Here is a 12890-nt window from a genome sequence, read left to right as displayed (position 1 = left end):
ATCAGACCAACCTACATACCCCTCATTGCAATATCATCCATGTGCCTACTTAAGCATCGCTGAAATGTTCCTAATGTATCCCACTCTACTACCACTGCTGGTAGAGCATTCTACCCACCCACCACTCTCTGGGTAAAGAACCTCCCTCTGCCATCTCCCCGAAACCTTCCCCCAGTTACCTTAAAATTATGCTCCCTTGTGGTGGACGTTTCTGCCCTGGGGAAAGAAGTCTCTGGCCATCCACTCTATCTATGCCTCTCAACATTTTGTACACCTTTATCAAGTCACCTCTTAGGAGAAAGTGAGGACTGCAGATGCTGGAGATCAGAGCTGAAAATGTGTTGCTGGAAAAGCGCAGCAGGTCAGGCAGCATCCAAGGAGCAGGAGAATCGACGTTCCGGGCATGAGCCCTTCTTCAGGAATGTATGTCAGTCTATCAATATTTTTAACACTTGTTAATTTATTGAGCTGAGTCAAGGAGAAAGTATTCAGGTGTGTGTGTGTGTGTTCATCAATATATTTAACACTTCTTCATTCGTACATCTGAGACAGTGAGAAGGAGCTTGATATACAGCATGTATATGTCAGAGTTGAAAAGTGTGGCACTGGAAAAGCACAGCAGGTCAGGCAGCATTTGAGGAGCAGGAGAGTCAATGTTTCAGGCATAAGCAATGACCCACATCAATTCAACGCCTTGCCCAGCATTCTCTTCAGGGCAATTATTGATGGGCACTAAATGCCACCTTCTCAGTGATGCCCCCAACCCGATTCAGAGCTCACCACCAGGCCTTTAGCAGTAACCCCTGGGTTTCATGATTTGGAGATACCGGTGTTGGACTGGGGTGTACCAAGTTAAAAATCACACAACACCAGGTTATAGTCCAACAGGTTTAATTGGAAGCACTAGCTTTCGGAGCGACGCTCCTTCTTCAAGTGTTTGATGAAGTGGTTTGGAGCAGCGCTCCGAAAGCTAGTGCTTCCAAATAAACCTGTTGGATTATAACCTGGTGTTGTGTGATTTTTTTTAACTTTATGCACCCCTGGGTTTGTCTGTCTTGTTAGAAATCTGCTTTCTCTTGATGTCACTGCACTTTATCAACGTGTGTTGGAGATCGAAAACAAATCTTTGAGTTAAACCGACAGTGGGAAAGTAAGAAAGAAAGAGACCACACTCAGTAATAACCTGCAGACAACATTGGCAGCTGGGATAGATTTTATCAGCATGATCTCAATCGTCCTAGCCAGAGTTGAGGAATTTTTTTTTGTTTTACTTTATTCTTGATCCAAATCTCGTTCGTTGCCATGTGTGTATGTGATACTCCCTTCCCCACAGCACGGTTCCTTCACCAAATACACTGCAAACGTTCAAAGCATCTGCTCACAACCCCCCCGCCCCCAATCTTCTCCTGGGGCCATACAAACATCTCAGTAATAGGAGTAGGACTGGGGCCATTCTGCCCTTTGAGCCTGCTCTGCCTTTCACAGCTGATGTGTCTGTGTTCCGAGTTGCATGTTCCTGCCTGCCCCCCCACCGACTATCCCCACCCCCTCCCTCACACAGACCAACCCATCTCCAAAGATATTCAATGTCCCGACATACACCCCCACCCTCTGAGACAGAGAGTTCCACACCCACACACAACTATCTGAGAGAACACCATTCTTCTTGTCCCTGTCCTGAGGGGAGGTGGTGGGCGGACCCCTACTTTTGTACCAGTGGCACCCCCTCCAGCCCCCAGTTCTGGACTGACCCCCAAGAGGAAATCATCCCTTTTTCCACATCCCCACCCAGCCCAGGATCTTATACACTTCAATCCAATCACCGCTCACTCTCTACACTCCCAGGGGACAAGAGCCCAGTCTGTCCAACTTTTTCCTCATCAGATAACCTACTCGGTCCAATCTGAGAAACCTCCTGTGAACCACCTCCTTAAACAGGGAGACCAAAACAGCACAGAGAATTCGAGACGTGGTCTTACCCGTGGAACTGTAACACAACATCTTGACTTTGAGAGATTAGATTAGATTCTGTGCAGTATGGAAACAGGCCCTTCGGCCCAACCAGTCCACACCGACCCTCTTAAGAGTAACTTCCCATACCCTATATTTACCCCTATATGCACCTAACACTATGGGCAATTTATGGGCACCATAACCTGCACAATTTTGGACTGCGGGAGGAAACCGGAGGAAACCCACGCAGACATGTGGAGAATGTGCAAACTCCACACAGACAGTCAACTGAGGTGGGAATCGAACCCGGGTCCCTGGCACTGTGAGGCAGCAGTGCTAACCACTGAGCCACCGTGCCGCCCCATCCTAGAGTTCCACAGCACAGCAAAGGGCACTTCAGCCCATCGAGTCTGTCCTGGTCGAAACCAAGCATCTACCCACTGAATTCCTCTTGTAATAAAGCTCAGTATCCCATGAGCCTCCTTCATTCCTGGCTGTGTCAGCACACTTGAGACTCAAAGACTAAAACAGCCAGGTCCCAGTTCAGCTCAGATTCCCACATTTCCTTGAAAGGAATAACCCAGCATTCCAGGTAAGGATACGACAGGAGCAGGTGGAATGCTGGGTTTTTGGACTGAGATTTAAGGCGCGTGTAGCTTAAGACTGTTTGCTCAGCGGCTGTGTTAGAGAATCGATCTGGGCATTCCCAGGGTCTCCGCACCCCACCAGTCTCACATCAGACCCCCAAGGTGAAGTGGCAATCTTAGACAGCTGTCCAGGGTCACCCTCAGAAGGTGCACTACCGCAGCAGCTGACCTCTCTCCAGCCCAATGGTGAAAATCTAAGCTGCAGAATCATTACAGCACGGACAGTGGCCATTCAGCCCATCACTTTTGGAATATTGTGTTCAATTCTGGTCTCCCTGCTGAAGGAAGGATGTTGCAAAACTGGAAAGGGCTCAGGAAGGAGTCACAAGGATGTTGCCAGGGTTGGAGGGTCTGAGATATAGAGAGAGGCTGAATAGGCTGGGGCTGTTTTTCTTGGAGCGTCTGAGGCTGGTGAGTGACCTTATGGAAGTTTATAAAATCATGAGATGCATGGATAGGATAAATAGACAAGGTCTTTTCCCCAGGGTAGGGGAGTCCAGAACTGGAGGACGTAGGTTCAAGTTGAGAGGGGAAGGATATAAAAACGACCTGAGGTCCTTTCTCATGGAGAGGATGGTGTGTGTATGGAATGAGCTGCCAGAGGAAGTGGTGGAGGCTGGTACAATTGCAACATTTAGTCATAGAGTCATTGAGATGTACAGCACGGAAACAAACCATTCAGTCCAACTCATCCATGCCGACCAGATATCCCAACCCAATCTAGTCCCGCCTGCCAGCACCCTGTCCAAATCCCTCTAAACCTTTTAAAAGGCATTTGGATGGATATATGAAAAGGAAGGGTTTAGAGCGATGTGAGCCAAATGCAGGCAAATGGGACTAGATTGGGTTGGGATATCTGGTCGATATTGATGAATCGGACCAAAGGCTTCCATGCTGTATGACTCCCAGCCCATGTTAGCCTCTCCCCAGAACAGCCCAATCCATCACCTTCCTCTTTCCCTTCCCCACAGCCCTACAGATTTATTTGGTTCAAGTGCCCATTCAATTTCCTTTATAAATCCCTCTTCCTTCTAGGTTAGAAACTGGATTTGGTGCAAAACCAGGATTGCACCTGTTCTTATCCGTGTGTCCCCCTGGATGAGTTGAATCATTAGCTGTCCTTTGAGGTTTTGCTATTTCCCTCCTGTCATCCCATTCTGAGTTTCAACTGACATATACACACTGTACACCAAGTTCCTTCTGTCTCTCTCAGGTCAACTTAAGCATTGGTCCTCGGTTTTATGACTCCACATTGCTCACAGAGGCCTGGAACAACCTCACCCTTTATTAATTCAGGCCATTCTTGGATTGATCAACTGTACCGTAACTCCCTCCCTGCTCTCCACTGGAAGAAAAAACAGGAGACAGCTGCTGTTTCGAATTGGACTGGGTCCAAAGTGGAGCTGTGCGCCTGTGCACGGGTGAACAATGTATGTCAAAGCTTCTGGGCCACTGGTGAATGACTCTGACACTCGGCTCCTCCACAACAGGGACAGCTCTCTCTCCACCTCCCCCAGGGACTGAAGTCATTCGGTGTGAACCATTCGCATCTGTCTCTGTGCTTGTCAGAGAGATTAGGCAGTAAGGAGCAAAGAGCAACACAGGAAGGAAGGGAGGGAGAGAACAGGAGCGATGTGGGAGAGACAGAGAGAGAGGGAGAGGGGGAGAGAGAGAGAGAGAGAGAGACAAACAAAGAGAGAGATTGGGAGATAGAGTGGGAGAAAGAAAGACAAAAAAAAACACGACAGATAAAGAGAAAGAAAGAGGCCAATAAAGTGAACAGGAAAAGCTAATCTGAGAGCTAATGGGGAAAGGAAGTGGGGATGAGTGAGTGAGTGAGTCACAGATGGATAGGGCATTATGGAAAAAAAAATGAACAAAATGCCAACCCCCTGTTCTCTGGCTGTTTTACTCCAGCATGAAACATTCATTTTGCGTTCTCACTCTGTCAGACCAGGAGACCTTCATTATTCATAATGTGGTTTTCACTCACACTGTGTCAAATTCCTCTTGTCTGCCTTAGGTTTATTAATTTAAAAGTCTTTATTAAAATCCCTGCTGTCTCTTTACAAAAACTGTTTCAGTGCTGAATACATTCACCCTCTTATTTTCATTCACTCTCTAGCACGTTCCTTCCGTCAGACTTAGCTCAATTAATTAAAGAGTTTTTAAATTATTAAAATCTGACATTTAGACACTTCATGGCCAGTCCCTGCAGTCTGTCATAGGGCTGTTTTGATGTTAAATATATGAAATAATCTGATGTTCAGACTGCTATGTGTTAAAGTACTGCTTCAGTATTAAGTCATGGAATTTGACAATACAAAAGGTGCATTCGACCCATTGTGTCTGCACTCGCTCTTGAAAGAGCAAGCCAGCTTGTCCTATTCTCCAGTCCTATCTCCCTAGCCCTCTAAATTCATTACTTTCAAATATATCTCCAGCTCTTTTTTGAAACCTCCTATGGATACCCCTTCCCACGGTGGCACAGTGGTTAGCACTATTTCCCCTTGTCTCACTCGCAATGAAAGCGAGCATGCCAGCTGCCATCTTTACCACCCTACCCAAGTTTGGAGAACTCTGGACTTGAACCCCAAGGTCCTTCAGTCCATCAGTGCTGTTCTGGGTCCTGCCTTTAACTGTATATTTTTTCTTAACTTTATGATCTTTCAAAGTGCAGCACCTCACACTTATCCAGATTAAATTCCATTTGCCATTTCTCTGCCCATAATTGCATTTGATCTATATCCCACTGTATGCTTTGACAACCTTCCACACTATCCACAACTCCACCATCTTTGTATCGCCTGCAAACTTACTAACCCACCCATCTACATTTTCATCCAAGTCATTTATAAATGACAGAAGCAGCAGAGGTTCCAATATGGATCCGTGTGGAGCACCACTAGTCACAGATTTCCAACTTTAAAAACACCCTTCCACCATTACCCTCTGCCATCTATGGGCAAGCCAATTCTGAATCCACGTGGCCAAGTCAGTGTGGACCTGTGCATCTTCGAGCTGAGCCTACCATAAGGGACCTTGTTGAAAGCCTTACTAAAATCCTTGTACAGTTAAACAACACCCATCGCTCTATCCTTAGTCAGCTCCTCAAAACATTCAGTCAAGTTAGTATGACATGATCTGTCCTGCACAAAGCCATGCTGACTGTTTCTAATGAGGCCATGCCTCTCCAAATGTGTATAAACCCTACCCTGAAGAACTCTCTCCAATAGCTTCCCAATCACTGCTGTGAGACTCGTCGGTTTGTGGTTTCCTGGATTATCCTTCTCGAACAGAACAACAACATTAGCTATTTGCCAGTCCTCCAGGACCTCTCCACTGGCTAGCAAGGATACAGAGATCTTGGTCAAAGACAGGCCACTGAAGAAGAAGGCTTTTGGCACATTGGTCTTCATCAGTCAGGGCATTGAGTATAGATTACAGTGTGGAAACAGGCCCTTCGGCCCAACAAGTCCACACTGACCCTCCGAAGAGCAACCCACCCAGACCCATTCCCCTATATATACCCCTTCACCTAACACTATGGGCAATTTAGCATGGCCAATTCACCTAACCTGCATATGTTTGGACTGTGGGAAGAAACCGGAGCACCCGGAGGAAACCCACGCAAACACACTATCCACTTCAATATGAATTGAACCTGGGTCTCTGGCGCTGTGTCTCGGCAGCCGGCTTTCCCAAGGGACGACCATGAATGAAGAGGAGCAGCACTGTGCCTGCTCTGGCTTCTTCAGACAACAGGGACCCCTGGAAATCAGCAAAGGGCCTGCTCCCTCAGGCTATCGTGCTGAGCCATGCTCCTTGACTGTGGTGAAACCTGGTCTGTCCGCTCACAACACATTCAGATCCTGGAGAGCTTCCACTGCTGAGGCCTGAATTGAAACCTCATCAGATGGAGAGATTGCCAGACCAACGTGACCATCCCCAGAAAGTTGCATCTATCTGTATCATAGCCCTGCTCATCTGGAATCAATGGATAGGCCATTGCATCTGTAGGCCTGAAACCCATCTCCATCAGGAGGGTCTCTCCCAGCAGGTTCCTCCTCTCCCAGCAAGTTCCTCCTCTTTCAGCAGGTTCCTCCTCTCCTAGCAGGTCTAGATTAGATTATATTACTTACAGTGTGGAAACAGTCCCGTCAGCCCAACAAGTCCACACCGACCCACCAAAGAGCAACCCACCCAGACCCATTCCCCTACAATTACCCTTTCACCTAACACTACGGGCAATTTAGCGTGGCCAATTCACCTAACCTGCACATCTTTGGACTGTGGGAGGAAACCGGAGCACCCGGAGGAAACCCACGCAGACACGGGGAGAATGTGCAAACTCCACACAGTCAGTCGCCTGAGGCAGGAACTGAACCCGGGTTTCTCTTCTCCCAGCAGGTACTTTCTCGCCCAGCAGGTTCCTCCTCTCCCAGCAGGTTCCTCCTCTCCCAGCGGGTGTTTCCTGTCCCAGCAGGCTCCTCCTGTCCCAGCAGGCTCCTTCTCTCCCAGTAGGTTCCTCCTCTCCCAGCAGGTTTTTCCTCTCCCAGCAGGCTCCTTCTCTCCAAGCATGTTTCCCCTGTCCCAGCAGGTTCCTCCGCTCCCAGCAGGAAAGTGCAGCCAAACAGGAAGGGGAAGGGTTGTGCTCAATGTTGACTGAAAACGTGGCAGTGTTGCTATCCCTGACTGGGAGGAGAAAATTGCTGATCGTTCAGCGTGGCCTCCCACTCTAACAACGACACTTCAAGGCTCAGCAGCTCAACCACAAGGGAGAGTGGTGACAGCAGAGGACAGAGCTGCCCATTCCATTTGCCTGTGTGATATCTTGCCCCCACGTGTTGGAGAATGTATGGAGCCAACACTGAGCACCCTGACTCTGCTGAAGGCCCATCCAGGCAGACACGCACCATCCTCAAACCTGAGCCCCCCCAGCAGCAACGGTTCCCTGTCTGTCCACACTGCTCAGTAATCATAGTCAGAGTACCACTTGATATTTTTATTCCATTTAACTTTCAATGATACCGATCATGAGACTGTGTTTCTGAGCTGGTTTGACCCTGATCTGAGCTGGTGTTGCAAATAAAGAAACCATGATATTGACTGGAAGCAGTTGATATCCCCCACACAGTTTCCAGATAGTTTGTGACGAGCTTATAGTCTTTGTAGAAGTAACTTGCACCGATGTGTCTGCCTGGGGGAACATCAGGACCATCTTAACGTAGCGTACAGCCAATGAGGTTCTTTGGATTATGCACTCATTGCTGTTGGAATCATGGTAACCCATTAGCAGACAAACACCAATGAGACTGTTAACAAATTGAGAGAGAAACATTGACCAGGATGAACTCTTTGATGTGGGAATTTGTCCCTCTGCTGTAGATAGCAGACAGGACATCGGTTTAAGGTCTGATCTGAATGAGAGCATCTCTGAGTGCGCAGCACTGAGTCTGTCAGTACTACAGATTTCCAGGCTCAATTAGCAATAGGCATGGACAATGTGCGCAGCTGTGAGACCTGTTCGGCTTTGTTAATAAGAGCTGATTTCTCTGTCCACCACCCTGGATATTTCCAGCAGACGGGTCGGATAGGGTACAAAGTTTCCCACTTCCCTCTCCTCTGGGCCTGGTCCCACCCAACTGTTGGACCCCCTCACCATTGCGATGTTGCAACCCTCTGCCTGGGCAAATGACCTCTGTCGGACTATGACGCCAGCAGGTGAAGGGAGACTGGAACATGGGCCGGATGATTTTCATTCCTGAGTTTACAGGCAGGCAGACCACATTTGGAGTATTGTGCACAGTTTTGGACCCAATATCTCAGGAAGGATGTACTGGCCCTGGAGCGGGTTCAGAGGAGGTTCACGAGAGTGGTCCCATATGAGGAAAGTTAGAGGACTCTGGGTCTATACTCAATGGAGTTTAGAAGGATGAGGGGGGATGTAACATACAGAATACTGAATGACCTGGACAGAGTCGATGTTGGGAAGATATTTCCATTGGGAGGAGAGACTAGGACCCAAGGGCACAGCCTTAGAGTAAAAGGAAGGCCTTTTAAAATGGAGATAAGGAGTAATATCTGCAGCCAGAGAGTGGTTTCCATGCAATTCTGGTCTCCTTCCTCTCGGAAAGACGTTGTGAAACTTGAAAGGGTTCAGAAAAGATTTACAAGGATGCCAGGGTTGGAGGATTTGAGCTACAGGGAGAGGCTGAACAGGCTGGGGCTGTTTTCCCTGGAGCGTCGGAGGCTGAGGGGTGACCTTATAGAGGTTTACAAATTTATGAGGGGCATGGATAGGGTAAATAGACAGAGTCTTTTTCCTGGGGTGGTGGAGTCCAGAACTAGAGGGGCATAGGTTTAGGGTGAGAGGGGAAAGATGTAAAAGAGACCTAAGGGGAAACTTTTTCACCCAGCGGGTGGTACGTGTATGGAATGAGCTGCCAGAGGAAGTGGTGGAGGCTGGTACAATTACAACATTTAAGAGGCATTTGGATGGGTACGTGAATAGGAAGGGTTTGGAGGGATATGGGCCGGGTGCTGGCGGGTGGGACTAGATTTGGTTGGGATATCTGTTCGGCATGGACGGGTTGGACTGAAGGGTCTGTTTCCATGCTGTACCTCTCTGTGACTCTGTGGTGAATCTATGGAATTCATTGCCAAGGAAGGCTGTGAAGGCCAGCTCATGAATGTATTTAAGATGGAGATAGATAGGTTCTTGGGTATCAAGAGGATCAAGAGTTACAGGGAGAAAGCGGGAGAATGGGGTTGAGAACCTTATCAGCCATGATTGAATAGCGGAGCAGACATGATGGGCTGAACGGCCTAATTTCTGCTCCTATGTCTTCTGTCTCATGGTCAAAATACCAGGAAAGAAGGGTCATGGGACCTGAAATGTTAACTCTGCTTTCTCTCTTTCCTGCCAGACCTGTTACGTTTCTCCAGCGGTTTCTGGGTTTTTTTTTCTTGAGGCTTGGCCTGAGCAGCTGTGCCAGGTCAGGGCTCCCTCTGTCCTTCTCTGCTCAAAGGTTGGAAGTTCAACTCCCCCTCAGAGTGACGGAGGACCTGAAACTGGATGCTGAGGTGCTGCGCTGAGTGAGCCATCCGTGCCTCAGCCAATCCATTGCTGCTCTCGCCCCATGTCTACCCCGCTGTTCAACAGGTTTCCCTGAGGCAAGGTCAGATGTTGGTGACCTCTTCACTTCTCAAGACATTACCCATTGCTCCCAGCTGCCTGGAAACATGGTGGAGACTGGTCCAGTCGGGGTGGGGGGGGGTGTCATTGGATTATGTGGATAGAAATGGTGAGCAGGGATATGGGGGAAAAAGGCACGAGGTGATAGAAGCAGCGAAGGCGTGATGGGCTGAATGACCACCTTCAGTAACAATTCTGTGCAAGTCCATTGGGCCTTGCGATTGAAAGTTATTGGTGTGCCTTGCTGAAGAGTTGCTTGTCAGAGTGAGGGAATGAAGCGAGGGCACAGTGCTTCATCAGTTTGGGCAGGTTCAGCCTAACCCTCGCCCTTCAACTAAGGGGCGGCACAGTGGTTAGCACTGCTGTCTCACAGCACTAGGGGCCCAGATTCGATCTCACTCTTGGGTGACTGTCTGTGTGGAGTTTGCACATTCTCCTCGTGTTTGCATGCGTTTCCTCCGGGTGCTCCGGTTTCCACAGTCACAAAGATGTGCAGGTCAGGTGAATTGCCCATGCTAAATTGCCCACAGTGTTAGGGTGCATTAGATATAGGTCTGGGTGGGTTACTCTTCGGTGGGTCGGTGTGGACTGGTTGGGCCGAAGGGCCTGTTTCCACACTGTAGGGAATCTAATAATCTAAACTAAGCAAAACAGTACTGAAATCACCCACCATGAAGGTGGAGGTATTGACTGTGGAACCATGGACATCTCAGAGTGAGGTGGCGATGATGCAAGGACATTCTGTGATCCTGAGAAGGTGAATGCGGTGATCTGGCCAGAGTTTCCAAGCATCAAGATAGATCGATGTGCGAAACTGCAGTGTTTCTGTTATCTGGGAGGAGGGAGCAATATAGACATAGAACATTACAGCACAGTACAGGCCCTTCAGCCCTCGATGTTGCCCTGTCATACTAATCTGAAGCCCATCCTACCTACACTATTCCATGTACGTCCATATGCCTGTCGAATGACGACTTAAATGCATTTAAACTTGGCGAATCTACGACTGTTGCAGGCAAAGCATTCCATACCCTTACTACTCTCTGTGTAGAGATTGGAGCCAGTCACAGCGGGAGTGCCATTGGGTATCATAGAACCCCTATAGTGCAGACCGAAGCTGTTCAGCTCATCGATACAGCACTGACCCTCCAAAGGGCATCCCACCTCATTACCTCTTATCTCTCATGGTTAATCCACCCCATCTGCACATTCCTGGACACCACGGGGCTACGCTTACACTGCTCTGGAAGTTTGGAAATCTGTCCCACAGGAGGTGATTGATGCTCGGTCTGTTGTTAATTTGAGTGAGCCAATGCCGTTGCAAGGTACGGGGCAGAGTCAGGTTTATGCAGAGAGATCTTGCATTAGCCAGACACGAGCAAACAACTTCAAACTGCTCATTGGACTTATTTAAAAGGCATCAGGATGGGTACATCAATAGGAAGGGTTCAGAGGGTCATGGGCCAAGTGCTGGCAAACAGGACCAAATTAATTTCAGATATCTGGCCAGCATAGACGAGTTGGACTGAAGGGTCTGTTTCCATGCTTTATATCTCTGTGACTACGCTGTTCATCTTTTGCACTAACAATCCAGCTCAATACTTCCTGCTGATCCACAAATAGAGAAGTATTCTCTGTCTCCCCTCCCACAGCACCCGTGGGCTCGCTGAATGAAAATATCAGCCAAAAACTGAATCAGTGCCAGATAACGTCTGTTTACTGGGGTGGTTCCACACCCAAAAGAAACTGGATCGAAAAAACTCAAACAAACTTTGCTTTTTGAAATCTTCACAAGCGAAAGGAAAGGTCACCTTCCCAACATCGTTTCAGAGTGTGGATCGACACGTACCCTCAGGGGAATGGTTAAAGGACAGTGTCTGACCCACTGTCCCAGCCAGTCCCAGAGGGCGGGGGGAAAGGACAGTGTGTGATCCACTGCCCCAGCCAGTCCCAGAGGGAGGGGGGAAAGGACAGTGTCTGACCCACTGTCCCAGCCAGTCCCAGAGGGAGAGGGGGGGAAAGGACAGAGTCTAGCCGTCTGTGTCCCCCAGTCCTGGGTCAAGCAGGGCGGTGGGGGATGGAAGGACATTGCCAGACTGTGTTACCTCCTCCCTTCCACCTTTTCAGCAGGTAGAGCGGATCACCCTGTCATTAGCTTTGCAGACAGTGTGGTGTTAGAACTGCTGTCAGTGTGTCAACTGACTTTTATCTGTCCTTGCCCATCCCAAAATCGGAATGAAGTGTTTTTTTTTAAGGAAGGGTTTCTGTCGAAACTGGCACCTTTCCCAGCCATGGCCGTGTGCCAACACGAACACACAGTTTTCCGCCCAACACCTTTAAGTCCCACCGAAGGCTTGTGCACCTTTGAATGTTTTTCGGGTACACTTCCTGGTGAAGTCCCAGCACTTAGTGAGGCTGTACACTGCAGCTGCCTCCAGACAACTGATGGCTAAAAGGGAAATGGCTCTCTGTAGCTGGTGGTAAGGCTCTTGCTGAACTCAGGGAGACAGATGGCAGGGTGACTGAGCTGACTGGGGCTGTTCGAAGGGAGCTGTGAAACTTAATCTCCACACCGACACAGCCCCCTCGACAGCAACCAGCCCTCTCAGCTCTTCAGTCAAAGTGAAAGATTCAGTCAAATCTCTGACAGAAGGGATTCATTTTTACCATTTACTCACGGGGTGTTAGCGACACTGGCTGGGCCAATATTTATAGCCCAGCACTAACTGCCCAGAGTCAACAGTTAAGAGTGAAGCACTTTGCTGTGGGCCTGGACTCACGTGCAGGCCAGGCCAGGTAAGGATGGCCGATTTCCCTCCCTAAGGGACATGAGTGAACCAGATGGGTTTTTCCTGGCAATCGATAATGGATTCATAAGGTAAAGGCCCATCGAGCTTCCACAGCCTTTCAATAAGATCATGGCCTCAGCTCCGCTTACGCACTCGTTCACCAGTACACTTAATTCCTTTACTGTTCCAAAAATCTATCTGTCTTTGCCTTAAAAACCTTCAGCGCAGTAGCCTCAACTACTTCACTGGGCAGGGAATCCCACAGATCCACAACCCTGTGGCTGAAGAAGTTTCGCCTCGGCT

Source organism: Chiloscyllium plagiosum, unplaced genomic scaffold (genome assembly GCF_004010195.1).
Source record: "Chiloscyllium plagiosum isolate BGI_BamShark_2017 unplaced genomic scaffold, ASM401019v2 scaf_53, whole genome shotgun sequence".
NCBI classification, from domain to species: domain Eukaryota; kingdom Metazoa; phylum Chordata; class Chondrichthyes; order Orectolobiformes; family Hemiscylliidae; genus Chiloscyllium; species Chiloscyllium plagiosum.
The sequence above is the reverse complement of the archived record's forward strand: the minus strand, read 5'-3'. Positions refer to the sequence as shown.